Below are 24,010 nucleotides of genomic sequence, written 5' to 3'. Positions count from 1 at the left end.
ACTTTCGCTGGCGCTCGGTGATAGACACCCGGTGTAAGTACCGGCAGCAGCTGAGGTTACCAGACAGGAGGATCCATGTCCACTGCAGCGCTGCAAGGGATCTGGATCTTAGTCTCATAGTGATTAGAAGACGACCTCGATTATAAGACGAGGGGTATTTTTCAGAGCATTTGCTCTGAAAAAAACGTTGTCTTATAATCGAGCAAATACGGTATGTTTGCCCCTAAGGCAACTAAATACCTAAAGCAACCACTAAGCTAATAATATATACATTGTTGCTAGGTTCATACTGTGGTATAATTCTTGAGGAAACAAATTACATTCTTTCAAAGGGAATTTTTCTTTCATATTTTACATCCCATGGGTAAAATACTTTAATTTTAGAGTGTTTAATTTTAATGGACTTCATTCTGCATGGACAGTGCAGCCATCTAAATAGAATTTGCGAGCCTCATTCACTGAAGCTGGAATGACAATAGAAAAAGGACATATATAAAAGCAAATGTTTCAAATAGCAGGAAAGAGGGAACTGTGACATTCAATAATTAATCTTTTCACTGTCTGGGTCTGGGTAAAGCACTGCAAATGAATGGTTCTGGATTCTGAAGAGGCCATTTTCATTTTGTCACTATGTATGAAATGGAATTATCATGATCATGGGCAGGAGTGATAAACCATGTCACAGATACTGCTCAATGTAATGAACATTTTCTATTAATCTAAAGTGAAAAATTCCCATTGAAAATACCTCCAACATATTTAATATCATAAGGGTCCAGGTATCAACTTCACATTTCCAATGTTACGTATATCTTTAAGCAACTTTAATGTTATGACACACATAATGGGGCTCATTCAAGTCAACAGAGGGTGCAATTCATCTTCCAACCACATGGGACCGGTGGTGCACAGGAGTATATACACACTCTTGTGTGACCAGCGGTTATTTTAGAATCGCCTGAGATTGGCTGGTGAGATGCCCCATACTGTAAAAGTGTTTTTGTGTTATACTGTTATTTGTAGAATTATGTCTTCATATATATTTTTATTTGTAGAATTATATCTTCATAGTCATACACAGAAACTTAGTATAATGCTTCAGAAAAAAATAATAATCTCTAAACAGATTATATTATATGAACAGGTTTTTTCTCTGTTGGTGTCAACTTCAGGGCAATTAATGGCCCACAGCATTGATATTGATGCTTCCTCTACTCCAGCCTGAAAGTTCTAAGGGTAAAATGATTTTTACTAAACTAGCCTGAACTCTTTATCCAAGTTTAATAATAGCTCACATTTGGATATCATTTGAGATTTTTTCTTAGACAGTCAGGCTCACTGATGAGCTGCAGCTCATTTGGCGAGTCCAGGAGACCTGCCTTGTAACTAGCCCCCCTTATACAGCAGAAGTCTGTGCTTAGAGCTTAGCAATGCTCTGGATCAGGGATAGGGCAGTGTCACTGTGAAATAAACCCACTGCTTTGCAGTTCTGGAAGGTACTATCACTTTTATAGTGGTGGTACTATCACTTTTATAGTAGAGATTTTTTAGTATGAGTACTTGAACCGTATCGCTCTGAAATTTTATGATCTAGGGATTATTAATTAACATTGTTTCATAATGTCTTGAATTATAAAACATGTCAGGCCAGTGGCTGCTTCGGTGAACTTGTCTACCACTGCTTGCTCACTTTGAGAGCTGCTGCAACAAGTCATACAGCTTCCAGAAGAGCCTCCTGAGAAGCAGACCTGCCAATCACTATTATTCTTTTGTGAAGACTGATGCTTGTGCCACAGGGGCATCGAGTATTTGAAACTTTAATTCCACTAGGAACTAGATATATGTATTTATTTCCTCCAGGGGACATATGGGCCATTTGGGGGAGATCTATGGTTCTTATCTGACCATATCTGTCCTTTAAAGTCCTCAAATGGCATTTTCTGTCATTACGTATTAGCAGACATGTACAAGGTGTCATATCAGCTTATTTTTTATGGCACATTGGCCTGTACCATAACAGAGGGACTCCAGAACATTGTTAGCCTTGGTTAGCAGAGGGACTTCAGAACTTGGTTAGCAGAGGGACTCCAGAACTTGGTTAGCCTCTCTGCTTGCTTCTTAATGATTTAGACATAATATCTCAGTGTTCCTTGGCGTGAACAAAACCACTCATGAGCATTGCATTTGCATCTTCCAAGTAACATTGAACTTCCAATAATGAGGCATCTTCCCTTTCCGGGAACAGTAGATAAGTAATGTGTAATGCAATTATTTAGAGCATAGCACAATATATTTGCACTAAACTAATGAAATTGCTAGCAAATGCACAGGGAATTGTTGGACATGCGCATGCTTAGAGAGAGAGAGAGAGACCATCTGCCAGTGATATTTGTAGTTTTTATGTTTGTGCCATGATTAAAGTCCCTAGGTTGATGTATACATGAAATGATCTACCCTATAAAGTGATTCCTCTGTTGATGACGTGTCATTAGAAACTACTGCTGCATAAACATAAATTATTTGAACCATTTTTTTACATTATTATTATACGCCATGAAACGCCAGCATATTTATCTTCATGTCTTATATAACTACGTGATGTGGCATAAGTCTTTTTTTTTTTTCCTGCGAATGAAAAGAAAGCTAGATAGGATACAAGGCCCCATGATGAGCTAATTTAAATAAATTAGCAGTGGTCACAGCTTCTCCCGGCCTGCTAAATTGCTGTGATAATAATAAAAAAAAATGCTTTATTTTTCCTATTTCTGCAAACTGCCAATCATGGGTAATTTGAAAGCAAAATCTTATTTCTGTAAAGCAACAATCTGCAACATTAAAATGAATATGAGAGCAACATTTGTACTGTATAAAGTTTATAATGAAAGTTTACAGAAATACAGCCTCGCTTCTCTGTTGGACCATTGTGATTAACTTTGGAATATCAATAATTCTTTGTGTCTTTATCTGCCCACTGTACATAACGGTGAGATATTATAATAAACAAGTAATAATGCTGTCTTCGTTTCTGTGAGCATGAACATAACCTTCCTGTAATAATGTCGCTGGCTGGGTGTCTATTAGCCATACTTTCCTCATTTAATGCATTTTAAGGCTGTTCTTGGTATTGGAAAAAGGTTGGGAGCCATAGAGTGGGATGAGCATAGAAAATGTATACCGTAATAGAGACTGCGGCTGAGTAATGAGTGTGTGGAGCTAGCAGTGAAGTGAAGTTGTCGGTTTCCATGGTAACAATTACACATTGTCCTGCACCTTAGATCAGCTTGTCAGTTTGCACACAAGGATTGGGCGTTGTGATGCGACAGGTGCCCCTTCCCCATTTGTGAAAAACCCCTTTAATAACTAAACATAATTAGGAAAATAAAAAAGCACATTATTTTTTTTAAATATATTTATTGTTTCATTTTTATTCAATTAAAAAATGGGTATATCAGTGTATGGTAGAAAAGAACATCCATGGCAATCAGGTCATTGAGCCATAACCCATGATTCTTTGTCATATTTCTGTAAATCTGTATTTTGAAACCTAGTTTAGTATTATTATGGCGTGTAATCCAATGCCCACGTGCAAATAACTTCAGCCCAAATCTAAAAGTCCAAAAGAGAAGCACACCCGTGGGGCTTGTTGCAGGCAAAATATTGACTTTTTTTCATAACAGGTCATAGCAAATACACTGATGTTTAGACACACTAACTGGGGGCAAATGTACATAACTGGGGGGGGGATAAAAGAAAATAAAAACAAAACAATCTTATATATGAATATTTACTAGTAAAACTTTTTTCTTATAGGGTAGTCTTATATTCAGGCTTTTTCTTGTTTTCCTAAATTAATATTAAAATTTGGGGGGGGGGTCATCTTATAATCAAGCAAATATGGTACTTTTTCCCAGCATTGTACACTGCTTCATTAAAAACTACTAAACATTTTCAAATGAATATTTAATATGTATACTGTTGTTTGGTTGATTAATATGGAGTTTGTGATTTCGGTATTACATCATTATTATCTGTATTACAGCAGATCATTTAGTATCTTAATGTGACCCGAGCCTTTCAAGAAATGTATGATTTCTACATTTTGGCATCTGCCTTGTTTTAAATATGACCAACTAACCTGTCCTTTTACCGTTCAGCTGCCACACAGAAATAATTGAATATCTTACAAATGGAAGAGACAGGTCACATAAGGTTTTCTGTGCTTCTGGTATGACACATTTCAAGTCACTTCGTGTTCTCTAACACATATTTGTTTTTGTAATCTTTTCCATTATGTGTTTTGCTTGGACAAAAAAAGATTTAAAAAAAATGGTTGCAGACTCAAAGTCAGTCGTTTACCTGGCTTTGGTTAGAACTCATTCTATTGTTTAGATGTAAACAGAAGATTGAGCAGCATGCCTTGAACATAATTAAATTGGTATCATTCCAAGTTCTTTTGTTTTTAATAGTACAGTGAAAATGATTTTCTCTGCAAATGTATAAGATGCGATTAGACAAATACATTAGGTGCTTATGTAAAATCAAATTTTAGGCATTGAGCAGGCTGAGAGTTTTAATGAAACACAGAAATGGAATTTGACGGCAGATAAGAGCCATTTGGACCATCTAATCTTCCCATTTTTCCTGATGTGAAAACTGAAAACTAATGGGTTTGCAAGTTATTATTACAATTATAGTATTTAGGTTGGCTGTTTTTATTTTTATGTTAACCATTAGCGTAACAGTGTAAATAAAACATAGCTTTTGCGTTTATCCATTCAGATGGTATCACAAAACTGTAAAGCTCCATGGAGTCTTTAGTCAAAAGTGATACTTTTTTGGGGCCAAAATAGAAACAGTAGAGTCGCATAATATTTTAGAGGGCCTCAGATGTTTCTTCTTGAGATAAATGGTAGATGTAACAATAGGGGCTTGAAGAAACATGTGGGAAACCCACATTACCAAAGCATTCTAGGATGTGCCATAATTATGTTCCCAACCAAAATACTGCTGAGATATATGTTCTACCAATATTTATGTTACAGAATAAAATAAAAAATCTAATTATTATATGTAACATTTTACAACTGGGCCAAAAAATAGCACCAGACTTTTCTTTCTTATATAATATATTTTGTTTTGAAATCTGAGGCGCTGTGTAGAGGAGTAAAGGAGGACCCCCTGTTCACACCTTAAGAAAATTTACTTAATCGTATAAGCATCTGGGGTCGTGCAGGCCTCTATGCGGCCTGATGGCTGCCGAACACGGGCCCGCAGCTCACTGCTGTGGCACCCGCCGACTGTGTGAAGAGACTCTTTTTCCTCACAGGGGAAGCAGGAACCTGGGCTGGAAAAGAGCTTCCTTGCACAGCGTGCAAGCTCCACAGTGGTAAGCTGCGGGTCCGCGTTAGGCGGCCACTGGGCACCCCCTCATGAGTGACACCTGACTCCCTTTAAGTATGCTACTGGCCGTGGATTTGGCGTAGGGCAGAGCTGAAGATAAATTCGCCACTGGTTGTTACAATTTTGTTTTTTACCTTTTTTCAGTGATACACAATGGTTTCATGTTAGAAGTGGAAAAGGTGACCAGGGCATGGCATTGCTCCACACGTTTCCTGTAATTGTGCCATTTACGGTTGATTGTGTGCACTATGGCATCTATATTGAAATGGGAGTGTCTCTCTTTCTCCCAAGATATATCTATATTTTTAGATGAAATGTAGAATGTAGTATACAGGATATGATAGAGGCTAATACAGTGGGGGGGGGGTTTAAAGAGGCAATCCAGCCTTTTAATGCATGTAATAACTGAACACCCCCTAAATCATTTTTTAGTGTTAATACATGGAGGGATTCATCAGAATTCTCTCTGCCAGGGGAATACCTATAGTATTTGGCATGTGGGGCAAACCCTATTTCTGGGACCACTCCACTGACCCCTCCCCTGGGTAACTCATATCTGCACTGGCACACATTTTTACACGCACTTACATACCCATGCCCACAGACATGCACACATACTCACTAACACATACTTCCCTCATCCACCCTCATGTACTTATACACACATGTACATATATTCATGCTTGCACACACTTACACACAACCATTTACAGATACATGCTCACATATACATACACATTCATGCACGCACATATTTACACGTACATATCCATTTCAACACACACACTTACACATACACTTCCATGCTCAAACACATCCATGCCCACAAAAAAACATTTGCACATACACACTCACACACACTTACACATACACATCCATGCTCACAATTTTACTCATAAACATTCATCCTGACACACAAACACATAAATACATACATGCTCACACACAAATACTTATAGACTCTGACTACTCTTTCCCTTACCTTCTCCCTCTCACACCCCTTACCTGATGCCAGCAGCTTTACTCCCTGGCCCTCGCACACGGTGTAAGCAATCTTCCATTTAACTGCAGGGTTAAAACCTCACGTTACGTGACCCTGCTGCATTTCTGCATCCCTTGGCTGGTCCAAAATTGCTCACAAATGGGTGGTCCGACCTGGACTGGCTCAAGAGGCAGTTGTGGCACCCCCTAAAAAGTGGCACCCGATATGCTCCTTGTCAGTCAGCTCCAGTTCTGTCTTACATAAGATTTTTCAAGGGGGGTCTTATAAGATCCCAGTATGTATATATCTGCAAAACACATTCCTGGTGATTTTAGTGGGAACTTTACTGTGTAAAGTAGCTAAAACTGGCACCAAATACAGGCAGCAGAGGGGACAGTACGCTGCAGCTCTGGAGCTGCCACATTTTAACAAGGTAAGTATTTTATTTACTTGTTTGTTTACTGCAGAAAAAAATACAAAGTTGTATGGGATATTACATTATCCCTTTGCTCATGCATGGGCTATGCTATCCTGAATATAAGAGCCCTACGCTGAACCAGAACATCAGAAATATTACAAGCTCACTTTCCAGAAACAAAGGCATTATGGCAACACTATAGGGACCCTTTTTAGTGAGCAATTTCTTGTAAAGACTGTGTTATATATAGCAAATGATAGCCTTCAGAAACACTGAAGTTACACATAAATGCAGATCCCCAGGAATCAGGGTGTACACCCTCTGTCACAACGATCACACACAATTCCACAAAGAGATGAGTGAAAAATAGGAAGAATAAAGAGAGGTCAAAATGACCTGCACAACAAAGTTACGTACAACTATGTAATTTCAGCTAGAAAAGGAAAAAGTAGATTTCAGTCAAGGCAAGGATGTGTCAATACTACGCTCTTAAGAAAGGCCAGCTGGGTGATAATGTCATAAATCTTAATCATATATACATGTTACACTGGATTACGGAATAATGATTAATACATGAGGAGAACTATGGCAGCAAACTGCATCAATAGTAGCTTTAATTAGTCAGGAAGACTGCAAACACCAACTTCCTCATTGTTCAGAAAAGTGGTCAATTCAGGCCTGTCATTAATGTAAAACTATTGAGTGCTATTGATTATCTGATTTATGCTGAGCTCTTGAACAGGAAAAGCAGCCGTATGTACAAGAAAACAGTAACATAAATTCAGTGCAATGAATATTGGAGTGTTTCGTGTTTCAAGAGCACATTATAGTTATATAATAATAAAAATGTGACCTTGTACAAATAACACTGGGCAGTAAGCATACCTGGGACATTGTTGGGACTCGCCATAGGTGCACCTTGTTCTATGACAGTTTTGAACACCCATTGCAATGGTTTCATTATGTGTGTAGGGTTAAAGGAGCTGCACCCTCTAATGATCTAGTGTGATGGAGGAGAGAAACCTTTCATATCACTTCCTTGTGTCGCTGTATAGTAGAGCTGTATAGTAGAGCTCGTGGGATTGGTCTATCGCCCAAAATGAATTGTGCGTTATCTACTAAAATCTCATTGATCTAAATATATGTGAGATATGTGAATACAATGAAATACGTTTAATTCCGGGTGTTATTTATTGGTAGTTCTAGGTTTAAAGAAGAGATTGAGTGCTAGAAAGATCCAGTAGTCTTAATGATCCAACGGTTTTCAACAACCACAAATGAAACTTGCATGGTTCCTGCAACTGGTTATGGGTTGCTTCAAAAGTTGATCTTTGAAATCATATCAATGCATCTTCCTTGAAACAGTAAAGTCATTAAAATATCATGTGAGAAATTGAATGGTCTACCTTGTTGTCCTACATTGTTGTTGTGTTCTGTTTGCAGAAAACACAACCTTAAATATGTAAACATTCATAGATATCTAGCTATGTAACATAGATCAAGGAGTCAAATAAAAGTATTATTTTTAAAGATATTAAGGCTTAGTCCCATTGAGGGGACACTGGGGACAGTACTGAGCTTGAAGTAGCAACGTGCTCTAGAATTTGGCCCTTGTAGCCTCCTTCAGGACCAGCATCTACTAAAGTTGTGCTAGCTCTATGAGCTAGACTAGGCCTTGGCTTAGTCTCTGCTCACCTCAGCAACCGGTAGAATGTTCCTGGTAATTGGATTATGTAATTGGTTGCTATGGTGAATCACTTCTTAATACATAACCCCATTTAATTTTCACAGGTGGGACTCATAGTTGCACTTGTGCCTAGCAGAGATTTTATTTACTTAATTAGTACTTTATAATCACAAAATGGCCCAATCCATCATTATCAATGTCATAACGCAGACAATCACACCAAATACCGCACAGTTGTAAGAAATATGAGATAAAGTTCGCACTTTATATACAAAGGTAATTAAAAGATATGAAGTGTGATTAGTAAAGCTCTCGAGAGACAATTTATTTGGAATGACACAATAAACCCTTTTTGTGCGTATTTCTATTTTTAGAGAATTGAAGTGGGGACATCTTAGAGGTCAGGATGGGAAAAAAAAGGCAGTTTAATATATTTTGGCAACCTATCATCCTAAATTCAATTACACTATAAATTCACAAGGACACATTTTATAGACATTTCATTTCCTGTTTACATACATGTAATCAATATTTCATGTGGCATCAAATGTATCAACAATGTCCTTCCGTTTGCCATGCACTACAGCGGCTGTAAATATCCTTGACTCATCCACACTAAGAACAACATGGGCTGCGCTACAACTCAGGAGTTATGGATTCAATAAAAGTGAAGGCACAATCATGGCTTATATAGCAAGTTAGAGATCTACAAACCTATGACCTATATTTCTGGAAAATATGAATTAGCAATGAGCTCATTAAATATTGATCAATACATCCTGAATACATAAAAAAAAAAGCTTCTTTATCCCTGTGTTTTATGAAAATTTGCATAGATTATTCGGGCCCCACGTTTCCTTATACCACCCGACTCGCATGAACGGCTTAAACAAGGATCCTGAAAAATCTTTACGCATCTGCGTGTGGATTTATAAAGGTATGCCTGGATATACCTGAATATTTCTGCATATATTTGTGTTAATTCACTGACATAAGGCTACAGGCCACAATTACCGGAACGTATAATACTCACATGTTCCCTTTTTTAGAATACTTAGAGAGCTGATATGAATATTACACGTGTACTAAATCACATGACCTGCATAGAAAGTTTCCTTGTAACTTTACAGTAGTGTCCGATGTTGTCTTGATTAACCAGCGTTGACATTATAACATATTAATGCTATACTATTAATATATGACAATACAATAGGGTTTTTGGGAAGGCATTAATATACAATTATGAGTTACCTATTTAAAAAAAACTTGGTCACTCCTAACCACCCAGCTACTTCCAAATCTAAGAAAAACATATATTTATTAAGCCATTAATAGCCAATGTTGTGCTAATTAAAAAATGATTGTCATTGATATTTTATTAATATTTATTAAAACATCGACCCAGTGTTTTTTCTTATTTGATACTGCTAGGTAAAGTTAAAAGAGCTGTGAAATTGTAAATATTTATTAGAATGCAGTAGTATGCAATACAGATGTTGTTGAACGTAGTTTTTCGATTACATGTGATTGAAAGATGATAGAAATTGTATGATCATTTCATGTAAAATTGGCACGTAATAGCGAATTTGTGAATCTGGTGTCATCCATTTATGTCCATTTTGACATTTTGCAAAATACCAAGTTGCGGATGGATCAAAGGACATGCACTAGAGAAGTTGTGGGCCAAACCGGCAGGGGGCCATAGGCAGAGATGTTGATTAAAGAGGTAAAAAGTAATACTGAATAAAAAGAGAGCATAGACACGTGGCAGACTGGTAAATCTAAAGTATTGAGTTCCTTTAGGCTAGGTTTCCACTTGGGTTTTTGTCCGGCGTTTTTTTCTTGATGAAAAACGCCAGGAAAACTGCCAAGAAAACTGCCGCTGCATTTACCTGCGTTTTGGCGTTTTTTCTGCAGTTTTTTCTGGCGTTTTAGCCTTTCTGTGGAAATTGCTTTTTTTGACCTTAGGCAGTTTTTCCAGCCTTTACAAGTTAGAAGTTTCACTCAGCTAAAAGGGATTAGGATAAATGGCAAGTATCTGCCCTCTCCTGATGTCATTTACTTGGTAGACCCTTTTGTCTCTTTTCTGTGGTTTGTAAGGCATGCTTTATTCCGAATGTCTGCTCCTCTGGGAAGATTGGCCCCAAATGATGGTGCAAATTGTTTGCTGTTGCTTTTGGCACGCAGGATCTGGTCGCGTATGTTTGTTTGTAATGGCATGTTTGTTCCAAATGGTGTAAAATTCAATATGAACCAGTCCAGGACTTTGTTTTGTGTGAAACTGTTTGTTTTCAGCCTATTTCTCGTAGGACACACAGATACTGGGTCCATCCTCTGCATTGTAACTGTGGAAAAAACGCCATAAAAAACGCCAAGGCAATAAACCCACATGGCTTTTTCATGGCGTTTTTTCTCTCCCATAGACTTCTATTGGAGAAAAAAAGCCAAGATTTCTTGCAAAAAACGCCAGAGCGTCAACATGCTGCAGTTTTGAAAAACTGCCACAGAGCCCAAAAAAGCAGAAAAACGCCAAAGAGGACTGAAAAAACGCCAAACAGAAAAACGCCAAGTGGAAATGGCATTTTGCGATTTCCCATTGAATTACAGCTAACATCTGGCTGCATGCGTTTTTCACAAAAAAACGCCAGGTGGCGCTATTGGCGTTTTTATAGGCGTTTTTAGCTAAAAAAACCCAAGTGGAAACCTAGCCTTACCATAACTTTCAAAGGCAACCTCTGTAGGCACAGATCTACAAAGGTCTCCAACTCCAAGTTTGTTGATGAAGCAGGTTAGACTCCGTGATTGCAGGTTGGAACTCCTAGCCACCCTCTGTGACATGTACAGACTACATGAAGTAGAAGAAGATCACCTACTCTTGTAAGAAGCCTAGAAGACAAAATGAGTACCTCATTAAATGCTATCAGTGTCTGTTCATTGAGGCTTTGTCTCCGTGAGTCTATAATCAATAGGTGGATGGAATTTAAGCATGGGGCATATGGCTTCACAGTATATTAACTAAGGGCCAGTGATTTTAATGATTAATCCATTATGTTCTGAAAATACCTTTTGCTTGATCAGAAAACATTTAGCTAACTTTAAGCTATTAAGCTTCTCTGGGAAAGAAACACAATCTTTTAATGTTCAGAACCTGTGAGAATATCCTCTCTGTGTATTCACCGTTTTTTCTGCGCGTAGAGTTTGCAGTCAATTTTCTATCTCCGGTAACTGTTCTTCTGAGCAGTATCACCACATGTGGTTCTTACTCCAGCACCCAGATACCTGTATTATCATGGAGATCGGATAGCGACGGCTACAGGTAAGTACATATACCACTCATCTATAGTAACTACTTCCCCTGTAAATCCTCTTTAAAGCTAGGAAGAACGTAAAATGGTTGTGGTGGAGGAACAACATAGGTGGAGGAACTATGGTGGTGCTGCATAAAGACCCAAATCTGTCTTTCCTCCCCTAATTTCGATCTTTTTCTAGGAGCTTAGAATAAGCACACTCAAAGTGTTCTATGGCCATAAAAGTCGCAATAAATAGCCACAATGTGCCAATAAGGCCTAGTGCAGATAAAATAAATGTGTCTTCTAAATGACTCCTCAGTTACACAAATAGCTATCAATGGATCACACTCAAATAAAAGCTTAAATTGGGCATATTTCCTAAAGAGGGAGTTCGCCCATTATAATGCAGAGCTAAATCACTGAGGAGAGTTTTAAGAAATCTCCCTCACTACCTATGCATTACTCAGGGTGACCTTCCTAATGGGAAAATCAGTGAGGTTTGCACTTGATACTTCATAGTGATATTTGGGAGCTGAAACGTTCAGTTTAGTAAATGGTCTGAAATAAAGCCCTAGGTGTGCCTCTTACTACACCCCTAAAAAGTGTCTCCGCTGTCTCAATACTGACTTTAAAATGTGTGTGGTGAATGCGTGGCATGTTGCAGGCCTGTCCATTATGGCCGACGCGCAGCATATCAACTTAATAGGCATAAGTGGCAAGCTGAACCCATCTGACTCCTCCCCGCCCGAGTATCCTGCTTTTGTCAATTGTTAAAGTAGAGGTTTAAGTTGTATAACTTTGGTAACCATTAAAGTAGAGGTTTAACTTGTATAAACCTGGTTTATAGTTTATAGAGGTTTATGCTCATACATATACCATCACTCCTACTCTTACTGCATTGCCATGAACGATCAGAGCACTGCACATGATATGATATTATCAACTCCATGTTCCAGTCTTACATCTCAGCTTTCTACACCTCCACGCGTCGTCATCTGCTTTGGATTGCACGTTCTTGCGTTTCATATTCCTCTGTGTCTTCGTGTTTATACCATTATTAACCTAATAGCTCATAGCTTCTTCACTGCAAAATGTATTGTGCTATCCCTTCCCTAGACTCGTCTTTCTCTGGTCATATATCCTCCAGGCTTATTGCGCAGACTAAATACCTTTTATTATTTGCTGTTCACACACACAGCCATACAAAAAGAATATGGGAGAAGTGTGGCTACTGGGTATCTTCTTAATGCAAAGACAAGGACTCCTATAACACGGCCTCACTTATGTGTCTTAAAACATGCGCATCCATTATCACTTAATCCTTTCAGTGTTGGAGTGTGTGGGACGAGGCAACCACATGTAATTGAGATGTTATAACAGAATTTCTATACACTGAACATAAATACCCCTAGGAACTTTAATTATTAGGATAATCACAGTAATGGTATTAGGATCATTCTTTGATCGACTTTGATTTTGGTTAACAGTAGTATATGACAAGTATTTCTTGTTTTATTCTGCATTTACCTAACAACCCAAAATACAGTTATGTCAACCATTGATGTGAGTGCTGTGTACATACACATTCACATTTACAAAATACCTTATAATGTTTATTCATCTTTTTTTTCTCTAAATCATTGATATGTTCTGTCTCACATTTGCTAATGAGCTAAATATTACTAGAAACAATTTGCAAATTATATTTAAATACACTGAAAGGTCCCCATAAATAATGTGTAAATGTCATCGTAGAGTGAACATGCAGACTTATTTAAAATGAGGAGAACAACATGAACCTTCCATTGGCTGCTGTGGTGATGACACTACTTAGTAGCCCTTTTTACCTCTTGTTTCTGTAAGTCTGTAATTGTTATGTTATACCCTACTTGTTATGCCCTCATTACCCATTTTACAGTGCTATGGAATATGATGGTGCTATATAAAACAATAAATAATAATTATATTATATTATATACAACTTGCTTCCTTATTCTAGTATTCTGCATTTATGAATAACCTCCATATTCTGTTTTACTGTTATGTACATCTATATTTATTTTAAAATTCACATATTCATATTGTAATATACTGCATTTATAAACAGCCCCATATTGTAAATATACTGTATTATCATACATACATAAAAACTTCCCTATGAAGATCTGAATATATATTACCTATTATAAGTATTGCTTGCATAACAAGTGCCTAAAAATGTGGATATGTGTATATATATATTTATGTATATGTATATATATATATATATATATATATATATATATATTTATATATATATATATATATTTATATATATATGTGTTTATAAATATATACATATTTATTTTATATATATATATATATATATATATATATATATATATATATATATATACATATATATACTATAATTTTCAAATTAGCATTTCAGGCAGTCATGTTGCTGCAGGACATAAAATAGGACAGCATTCGGGAGAGAGATTAAATGAATTTGTGACTACAGCAAAAACATTGCTGAGCAGCTCCATACCCCCATTTAGTGAGATGTTATGAAACACGATGCGAGAGAAAAAAACCCAGCCGAGATGATCAGGTTAAAGCGAGCAGAGCGGCCCTCTAAGGGTTAATTAGCACCCCACGGAATGAAGCAGACCAGGAATTGTTTACTGCAAGAGTTTTCACGCAAACTATAACGTTTCGGTCGGAATCTAATTGTGCCTGATGGAGCCATTACTTTGTAATCAGAGCGTCTCCCATGCTGGATCTCAGGGGGTTAATTAAATGAACGAGCTAGCGCCCAGATCTGGGACCACCCGAACTGTATTTTTTTTTTTTTTTTTCATTCACCCTCCCTGTAGGGAAACTATTGTTACTATGAACAATCGCTGTTGCCTTGGCACCAGCAGTGTCCTTTACCTCTGGAGTTTATTAGGTTACTGTACTAAGACACACAAGGATGATCCATCACTGTTCCTCATCAATGACTTGGCCTTGCACACACACACACACACATTCATGCACTCATACACTCATACACTCTCACACACGCACAGGACCTCATAAGGAACTGGAAGCCTAAACTGCTCTTAGCTGTTTTCTTGAAAGGCTGCTTGTCTGTGCGAGGTTAAATGAACAGCAAAGGAAATGTTTGTGTCTTCAGATGTGAGGCTTTTACAGACACGCAGCCAGTCACTAACTGCCATGCACGTTGCAACATGATCGCAGTAATCCCAGCCAGGAGCAGATCAATGATCGGTAAGCGATTTCCATACAATATTATATGTATATATATATATATTTAGAGTATGGAATTTATTCTATGCATTTATATATTGCTGTGCGGTTGATGATCTTAACGAGTGTTCTCGCGATCTAGGAGGCTGCTTCTTGGATTTGGTGTGGTTGTGATCCTTTGGGTCTGCTTTTTGTATTTATTCCTCCCCATCCTTTCGGGATACGGCACTGTAAAGAGAGGCAGTGCCGAAGGGGATTTATGAAATAATACGAGGATTGACTGGGAGGAGGGTGGCATGCTTGGCAGAAATCGAGTTTTATATTCTGATTTAATTCATTTCTATTCAGGCTGTCTCTCTCTCTCTCTTTTTTTCTAGTGTGCCACCTGTGGTTTTACTTTGCAAACCTGTGTGGATTGTAGCAATTTAATTTTCAGAAATTGTAATTTTCACTCTGTCCACACACGCTTCTCAGAATTTCTAAAAAAAAAAAAAAATCACAAAAAAAAAGGTTTCCGAAGAGGGAAAGGTTGAAGTCAAATATAGTTCTTCCTTTTCTGCGTGTGACAGCTGAACTATTTGACAGACAGGGAGGCTGCGTTGAAACACGTGGCAATGAAAGGGTTAAAAACATGAATGCTCTGTAATATGTCATAATCAGGGAGGTCTTTTTTAACCTCCCAATGTGCATGGGATCCCAATTGCTGATGATAGATGCGGAGAAGAAAAAAATGATACATCTGATCTGAAAGGTAACATTTAACCCCTTGAAGCTCACGTGTAGAGCCAGTTCAGCCCTCCCGATGTTTTCGGTTCGTATGTTTGTTGCAGTAGAATACACACGGATGTTATCTGTTGGCACACATGTATATAATCGAGCGCCTTGGTAAAACTTGCATTGTGTTTTGTTGAGAATTTTCTCGGGTCCGATTTTGTTATATGTAAACTACAGAGTTCCAAGAATATGATCACTATGAATAGGAAGAATAGGATCGCGATTTTGTTTAAACCAGTTGGTGACCCAAACTGCAATGGGTACTTTATATTTCAGCCCTCGAAGGGTTAACACGTTATGTTTCCTCCCTTGAATGTGTTGGTTTTACTCTCAATACAGTGTAGCTCCGCCCACATTACCATGTAGCCAATCCGATGACTGAGTCCATTCAGTGACTTTTAGAGCACAGTGACCATCATGGTGTCTTGGTACTTGTTTTAATATATATATATACTATACATGAGTGATGGTGTAGTTTATTGTATAAAGGAGGGTAAGATAACTCCTAATAATCATCTTGGTGTGGTTACCTGTATAGTTTAATAGATTAACATACAATGTACAATACAGTTTCTATTCAAACGTCATGCTACAAATCTATGTACAAATTATTTGTAGAATGTTGATTATATTATTATATATTTTGGGATATAAGGCGTGTGTGATTGTTAAATACTCATTAAATGTAAGAGTACAAAAAAACAATTAGGGGAAATATTTTTACTCTTTTTTTGGTGCATAAATAAGACATTTTTGTGTATAATATGCAGTCAATTATTTCAGCTTCCCCCTCTCTCCAAAATATGATTTATATTTCAGAAAAAGCAGTTTATGATTATAAGGAAATAGTAGAGGGAAAGAAGTACTTGTGTTTTACATATATTTTTTTTATTTTTATTTGAACAGTTCTTTTGTGTTGTTGATTTATTTTTATTTTTGAATATGTCATGTATTCCAAAGGTGCATCTGTAGAGGGGGGCAAAATGTTCTACAGGGAATCAAATAAGCTGCCCCTGGTGCTGAGTTGGGGTAAATGAAAGCAAAGAGCAGCGAGATAGGGAAAGGGATGTGTCAGGACTGAGATAGCAATGAGAACAATTCTAGCTGGGCCTTGAATTACAGTCTTGGCAAGTAACACACCTCCTTTGTTACTTTAAAAAATAAAACAAATGTATCTCATCTTTTCACTTTCTTTCCAAATAATGCATATTAGCTGTATATTAGCTACATGCCTTTTATCTCTATTATCTGAGCCCAATCTACTAGAGAAACACACAATGTCCATGTCTTACCGCTCTTAATAGATAATAATAGACTGTCGAATGCACGTCTTATAATAAAAGTTTACTGCAGAGAGGACTTATTAAGTAATCTGGACTTCATTACGAATTAAAGCATTTCGTTTGAGTCCGCTAATAAAACTTATTGGAAGAATAAAAAAAAAAAAACCACCCCTTTTCGGTGCTTTATACTATATATCATATGGAACCATGTAAGAAAAATGTATCTTTCTTCTGATTTCTCCTTCGATAGCAGCTCCATAGTAAATGGATGACACTCTCACATTGGTAGATACATTTAATTTAATGAATGAGGCATTACTAATAAGCCTGCTGTTTTATTAACTATAACTAACATATTTTTAATCAAGGCTGCCTCGTTATTTTGCCTTGTATATAGCATTTAAAAGTTCTCAATGAGTCTTTACATTCTGTGAATCAAGGCATAGTTCTTATGTTTTATGATAAGTGTGGACCTAGTTTGTCATTGATGGAGTCTTAAGATGCTTTATATTGTGATTGCTAGCTGAACAACCACGATCGGCTTAGTTGGAAGAATAAGCAATACTAGTGCAAAGGTTGGTTCCGATGAATAAACTGCTGATTAGGTTAATGCATTATCAGATTAATTAGAAGTACTTCTAATCAGGATACTTCATAAGGATGGTCAGTGTCAGTCAGCACCTGTAAAGGCCTGTAAAACATCATTACGTAACACATAAAAAAACAAGTGATGCCTATGTGTCATGTTCTGGACAAAAACATGTAAGACATTTGTTTAACCTCTTTGCGGAGCTTCTAATCTTTTTTTTTACACGTGATTCTTTGTGGGCTTATTAATGATATTTATATAGTGGAACAAATATTAACATATTGATAACAAGAACTTTACCAAGTTTATAATGTATTTAAATTAAGTCTGCCTGTAAATCTGGGGCATATTATATCCAGGCAGGTGCAGCCATAAGTTGAATTGCTTTTGATTGTTGCGCATGCTGCACATGAACATATGCTGGTTGCCATTTGTGATGGTATATACTTAATAACATTCAATTTCAGCCTAAGGATCTACAAAAAAGGAGCGGTCTTTGGGTATTTTGCAGCAGGGCAAAGGGGGGCATAGTGGGCAAACAATAGCAAGAAGCAATATGATAGGAAAAGGTGTTTGTCATTAAAGTCTTGCCAGGGGTCTTTAGCAATACTTTAAAAATGAAAATAAGCTTAACTAATCTTTTTAAACATTTTTTAATGAATCAGTAGTGAAATAATGCATTTTGTGCCAGCTGGGTAAAGGGCTGCCTTCTCCACAAGGCACCTGCCCAAGGCTTACCATCTCTCAAAGTAGATGCCGGCGAGATCTAGACACCTGGTTAATGTGTATTACCTACACTGTTGAATATGATACCGTAATGCATAAATAAGACATTATTTCCTCTTATTTTCCCCATTATGTGTTCCTCTTAAACAACTCACTATAAGTATTAACATAGGGGGCAGTGGTGTACTGATAAAGAACAGGGATATTATAAATCCTTAGTAAAAATAAAAATGAAATATGTTCACCCAAGTAAATACTTAAGTATGAAAAATGTGTTATTTTATACACCATCATTTACTGGCTTCTGAATATAAACGTAATTATGGTAAATTAATAAATGGAAATCACAAATTAATAATAATAATAATAATAAAAATAATAATTAGGTTGCATTGTGAAACCCAAAATGAGATGAGAAAAAATAAAACACTTTGAATATATATAGCATGGTCCAAGACAAGTAATGTAATAGGGAGATTTAAGCGATTCAAACGATACTAAAGCCCCACAATTATTTGGATTATCTGCCGGGTTTTTATATTGATTATTTTCTTGATTAGCTATTCCTGTAGTATTCTCTACCAGGCTCTCCTGTAAAAACAAACATTTTATGTTTAATACCCAGAGGAACAAGTTGATATACAATATAAAATATTATGTCCGTATGTATATTAATGGTACCCAATGCTGCCTGCCTTCTGATTGGCGGTGTGTTTGTGCCTATCGGTGTTCAATAATACAACTCACAAGTGAATGCAATACGCTAACCATATTTATCACAATAAAGATACCTAAAGTCAGGACTACATCTGTATGTCCCAGCAGGGAACCGGAGCTGCTTGCACTGGGAAGCACATCTAACACAACCAAGATGAATGCAGAACTGGATTATGTGCTCCATTGGTCAAAGTGACCATTATTGATTTACTTTTATCTGCAGACTATAATTATGGTCTATAAACTGTAAAGAAATGGACTATGAGCCTAATATTAAAACCGCGGGTCATAAACACAACAGTTCTGTTGTAGAAATACATTTTTTCTTGATGTGTTGTTGAAAAAAATTCTTTTGACCAGCGCTCTAAAGTCTGTGATCTTGATTTGAATAGCCGGCGAGTGTGAATGGGCCATCTTGAACTGTGTATGTTGTGCCATGGTAGATTTTCATGTTATGCTACGACACAAAAGGTGTTTATCCATGGACGCAGATCTGCAACACTGAACCAGGAGTAAGGAGTGTTTCAGCTTCATTGTCATAGCTGCCAACATTTAAAAAAAACATTTCCAGGGACACACACACACTCACTGTGCTCACCTTTGTCCAACACGATTAATTAGCGTTATTTAGCTCCGCCTAGTTTTTATAGTGTGGATTATATCACCGAGTTCCCGCGGCCTTCCCCTACAGCCTTGGTATGTGGTCAGATACATTTGCAGCACAGCGTCTATATTAGGCAAGTGCGTTTATCACCTTTAAGTGGGTTGGTTATCAAATATAGTAAGACCTTTGGAGATGTGCTTCAGTCATGAGAGCTACATTAGTTCACATACCTAATCATATCTGGAATAAATTGGGGACTGAAATCTGCAATCTTTATGGCCCACAAATTGCAATTAACATTATATTCCTTTGAAACGCTACATGAGGTGAAGGAGGATGGAAGCAAAAGATATGGACACTTTCACCCCACACACACACACACACTCTTTGTAACACCTCACACAGTCTTGCATTGTGCACTAATACACATACACTTATTGTAGCACTCCCCTCACACACTTTTTATGCTGACACACACATTGACACATACTGTACACTCTCACCCCCCCACACACACTTTATTCTAATCCTGTGTACTGACACACATTTTAACCCTGTACACTGACACGTACACACAAACTCATTTTTACCAAGTATGGACAATATTAATTTTTTAAAACAATACTAAATAGTGCCCCCCGGGTTAAACATGTGAATCCTTCTATTTAGGGTCAAAACATCAGAGTATCAAAATACACACATATACACACACACAGCCCTTACAAATCCCTGCCCATACACACATACATATATACGGTATGTGCATTCATGCTACTTCTTACACAAGAATCTACTGGCTCATACTTGCCCTTGTAGTCACACACTTACTTGCCCTTATACACTTTCAATATATAAACACACTTTCTTATAACCCCTCTCGTTTCTTTTTTCTCTTTATGTTTGCTATTCTTAATGTATCTGTATTCATTATCTCTTTGATTTCTCACTGCCTCTCCTTTTTTTTCCCTTTATCCCTCCTCCTCATTCTCTCTCTTATTTCTCTTTTTCTCTTCCCTTTCTCACTATCATCTATCCCCTTTCTCCCCATACCTTACCTTTCTCCCTTTTCTTTATTTTTCTGGTCCTGTGGTGGGAGCACAAAGTCTGTTTCTTAAGACCTCTTCCATGCTCCCTTACGGTGCGCACGGCGTCAGTGCTGAGCGCCGGGATACGATGCCATATCCTGGTCCTCAGCATCAAATGCTGGCACATAGTGTTAGGGAGCATTGAGGTCTGAAGGGACAGACCTTGCGCCTCCTTACTTTTGTGCCGGTTAGAGGGAGATTCTCATCTCACCAACTGGCCCTGTACACGACAACCGCATCTGCCGATTTACCAAGACACTGAAAGTACAGAGACAAGATCCCAAAAACCATGAAGAAAGGGCAGTTGGCAACTATGAATTATGAAAGGCTAACACCAATGACCTTCTCAATGATTCCTTTGCTGTCCCTTCAAAATGCATAGAGAGTTAAGGGGACAGTCTAATGTGATCTGAATAAACCCCCGCCTGCAGCATTCACAGAGTAAGTGCTGGAGCCAACTGGAGATGAGTATAGCATGTGCAGGGACACGTGTTCAACAAAACACATCTCCTGCGTGGCATTTAGCTGGGGGCAAGGCAAAGGGCAAATGCATATGGGGAATTCTGCAGAATGCGTCCATGCATTTGCGAAATGGACACCATGAAAATTTAAAGGGAACATACATCTCTCATGTGCATACAAGTGCATATGATGGCTGGTATGCCCCTTTAAGGGAGAAATCCCTATGCATTAATAATACTATATGCAGAGTTTGCTTTGACCTTGTTGCAGGAGACGTCACTGTCTTGGAAGTTATGGAATCCACAAGTTCCTATCTGTGCTGTCCTCGTACGGATTTTTAGATTCAACCCTTTTTTAATGTTTATTTTTTTTGTTGTCGCAGAGCATATAATTTATGTAAGTTTGATTACTTTGCCCTTGTCAATTTGAATCTATCCCCATAATTACCATATCAGATTTATGGGGTAACCTGCGCATGTTTAAAAGCTGCAGAGTGCCCATCTCTCCTAAAATGTACAGTAATTAACCTATGAACGGAAAAGATATTAAATCAATAATAACAACATGAAGAAAGATGGTGTATTAATATGCTTCAGCTTTAGATGAATGTTAGCCCAGCTTGTAAATGGTAATTAGCATTGGTACATACAATTATTTATTATAATTAGCAATCATTATGCAATCCAGTTGTTTGCTGTGTTGAAAAAGTGCTCGTTTTAATTGTGATTGCCTGTAATCTAAATTCAGTACTTAAATTCTGTTTTCATTTCTAACATACCGAATATTTACCATATCACTATTTTTAGTGAATTTTCAGAGTTCACCTTTTAAATGCATAAATACAGAGCATCCAATATATTTGGAGAATAGTTTTTTTTTTTTTTTTTTTTTTTAACAGCGGTTTACTTTTATAAACTGACATATTTTTTGGAAAAGTAAAAAAGAAAAAAAAAAACTATTTTATAAGATTCCCTTTAAGAAGAAACTTCAAAAGAAACTGAAGTAGGGCATCATAAAACTCCCCAGTGCATTCGATGAGTATAGCGTTGTTTTTTCCTGCAGACGCTATCGAGAAAGGAAAGGGCAACACTTATTTAGAAAATTCTCTTTCATGTTCCCTGATGCATTTTGCAGACCCTGTTAGATAATCCTATCAGTCGCATTTTTCTTCGTAATAAACAGATTGGAGTACCCATGGATTTCTGTGTGCGTGGATAAAGCCATGTGCTAGGAACACGGAGTTACTTAGGTATATCGGAAGCGCACGTCATTTTTTTTTTTTTCTTAAACCATTTCCGTTGGCTCTGTTAAAAAGAGAGTAAATGTGATGTATATAGTACTAGAAATAACACTTTTAGATCTACCTCCATTGTCTTAAAATATACGCTGCAACGTATGTCATTTCCATCAACTATAAATTCTACACCTTGCTCGAAATGTCTTATTCGGTAGTGAAGATGAGCCTAGGTTTGCTGAGAGGCAAATGGATCAGAGAATACGATGCTATGTGAATTAGTATTCTTCAAAAGATTTGCTAGGGGGAATGACATGACCTGACTTGTGTGCTGATATAAGGACTCCTTCTTCCCTTGTGGTTTTAAATAGTCGTAAGTTATTTATAACTGGTTCAGAAATCAGGAGCCGACAGGACTTACGTATGTTCTGTTTCTGCACAGCCGTTACATTTGATTGTACGATGTATAGGCTGTTTCCAAACTCTCATGTCGGTTCCATATGATAACACCATATAACCCAGCACAGGTGTCCTATGCTTGGGGCATTTCAACTCTCCCCCACGACCAACGGAATAGGATACCAGTTATATTCAAACCTAATCAAAGCCGGATCAACAATTATGTTATAACTGCTGATTCATTATATTGCAGGCAATGTCATAAGTGTCTTGTTCTGTCAAAATGTGACACAATTTGCACATTCTTGAAATGATTACCTACTGAAAAACCCATCTTGGAATCCCATTAGTGTGCGTGAATACCAGCTGAGCTGACATGCGCAGGATGCATACTTAAAGTGGCACTCCAGCCATCATGTACATTTTTAATGCGTGTGATATCTGAGGGTCCTTGTTTACCGCAAGGCTCAGTAAATGGCTCAGTAAATGTCAGGGGCCTGATTGCAGTGGAAATGCTTTCCTGCCACTGATTGGCTACTTCAAGAAGCCAATCAGTGGCAAGAATTGGCAGACTACAAAAAAAGAACGAGAAGCTATAGATTCTCCCTAAGGAACTTCAAAGAATGCGTATTAATGTACTTCAAAATATTTCAATATGCATTCCTTGTTGACAACGCTGTCGTTATACTGTCCCTTTATATAGACTGCCTGCTTTCAATATGAGCAGGCAGGGTAAATTACACTGGTGCCCAGGCAGCTGTACCATCTCTGCCTGTATTTGTCCACGCCGAGCATGTGATAGAATGAGCAGAATTAAACCTAGCACTAAGAAAAACCTTGTTTGGCATTAGAAACGCCACCTTTAATTGTATATCTTCCTCAATTGTGTTAAAGTACATGCTGCCACTGCAAATCCAAAGTCAAGCTTCACAATCCCTTTGTCTTGTCTCATAATTAGCTTAATTTATTTCTCTAAAATGATAGACACCAATATATGTTTAATTAGTGCCCCCTTCTGTTCATTTAAGCCATACCCCCATGTAATTACCCATGATGGCAAGTAAGAGGATGAATGATGAATGATGAATGAGCTTGAGGGGGGGGGGTTAGGCATAAAAGAAACAGC

The 24,010-nt window shown here is 37.5% G+C and overlaps 1 protein-coding gene across 3 annotated transcripts in view; it reads left to right on the top strand.

Annotated features, from left to right (window-relative positions):
• Nucleotides 1-24,010, top strand: part of LINGO2 (leucine rich repeat and Ig domain containing 2) — a 227,959-nt gene that overhangs the window by 120,972 nt on the left and 82,977 nt on the right. Inside the window, exon 1 of one of the 3 annotated variants that reach the window (XM_053465926.1) lies at nt 14,814-15,032. The exons of the other annotated variants lie outside the window; for them this stretch is intronic. The gene's annotated coding sequence lies outside the window, so the exon portion shown is untranslated. Of the gene's footprint in view, nt 1-14,813; nt 15,033-24,010 lie in introns of those variants that run through there. 3 annotated transcript variants of the gene reach the window in all.

The sequence above is a fragment of the Spea bombifrons genome, chromosome 1 (assembly GCF_027358695.1).
Source record: "Spea bombifrons isolate aSpeBom1 chromosome 1, aSpeBom1.2.pri, whole genome shotgun sequence".
Lineage (NCBI taxonomy): Eukaryota > Metazoa > Chordata > Amphibia > Anura > Pelobatidae > Spea > Spea bombifrons.
This window is presented reverse-complemented; position numbering and strand designations above follow the sequence as displayed.